Here is a 1,237-nt window from a genome sequence, read left to right on the forward strand (position 1 = left end):
TCCTACTACGAAGCTGACATGTGCAGCATACGAGGCAGACAACGGTGATTGTGATTCGACTTTCAACGGACTTACCACAGGGCCTCTGCAGCGAGTTCGTTGAATGCCAGCATGCAGTAAGGCTACTGACGTGTATTTGAATCTCACCGCATGCTAGATTTGTTTTTAACCTCTGCCTCATCACGCTATGCTTGGGAGACCGGCTTGATTCGGTGCTGCGAAATTAATATGCCTGTTGTACTATGATTTAAACACATAGTAGATTCTCGTACATTTCGTCGACTAGGTAGGGTTAGGATATTCGATCCAGTTAACCATTAGATTCCACTGGGTCCGAGCAATGTCGCTGAAATTTCTGCCCCATTGACAAGCAAGAGGTCGAGGCGGGATTAAAACTCACATTCTTGCGATCATAAGGTGATTGCGTCGAGCATTTTGCCGTAGAAAACTCACCACTGTTTAGTAATGATCAAACAATTTCAATTTAGTGTTAATATTAAACAAGTAACTTAACCAGTAAAACTTTTGTCATTTTACCATTCGACGAAAAGAAATGAAAAACATCATAATTGTAAACATTTTAGCAAACCAGGAATGAAAAACAACCCGTGACCAAGCCAAATCCTTAAGATTCCATTGATACACTGCAAACAAAAAACATTCAAAGTGCCTTTGGATGCCAAATACGATTTCAAAGGTTAAGGTCACACTTTTAGGGATCATTTCTAGGCAGGAACTTGGCCGAATGGTCAGGCGCGCCTGACCCATGCACAGACAGAAAAAATGTCTTGATCAAGATTTGTCCCCGGCAGTGTCCTGGTTTCGAACCCCGTGAAAACATTTTTTTTATTGTATGTATCTTGAAAACGTCATCTGAGTATGACAGACTATCAACTGCGATGGTGAGACGCAGCGGGTTCCTCTGAGCATGAAGCTTGGTGTTGAAGAGAGTTTTAAGACTTTGTCTGACACTTTGAAGATTGTTTTTGCCACCATTGTTGGTTGCAAGAGGAGGGATTCGTGTTCTGATCAGTTGACCATTGTTGTTTACTTGACTTCATTCACGACATCATTAGGTTTGTTTTATTCTAGTAAAGGTTTAATGTAAATTATTACAAAAGCACCAAGCCAATAATGATGAATAAGTTGCAGACAGATCAAACTGTTTCAATCCATAAGGAGGTCTCATTAGTGCAGCTGGTGAAAAAACATAAGTCGTGTTGGCTAGTAGGCTGTA

General features: G+C 40.9%; 1 non-coding gene across 1 annotated transcript; it reads left to right on the forward strand.

Moving 5' to 3' along the window:
* Nucleotides 1-831: 831 nt before the first annotated feature.
* Nucleotides 832-1,034, forward strand: LOC145221771 (small nucleolar RNA U3). Its single transcript, XR_013859230.1, has one exon. It is a non-coding gene; the product is annotated as a small nucleolar RNA U3 (small nucleolar RNA).
* The last annotated feature ends 203 nt before the right edge of the window (nt 1,035-1,237 follow it).

This window comes from Phallusia mammillata, chromosome 3, assembly GCF_965637545.1.
Source record: "Phallusia mammillata chromosome 3, kaPhaMamm4.hap1.1, whole genome shotgun sequence".
NCBI classification, from domain to species: Eukaryota; Metazoa; Chordata; class Ascidiacea; order Phlebobranchia; family Ascidiidae; genus Phallusia; species Phallusia mammillata.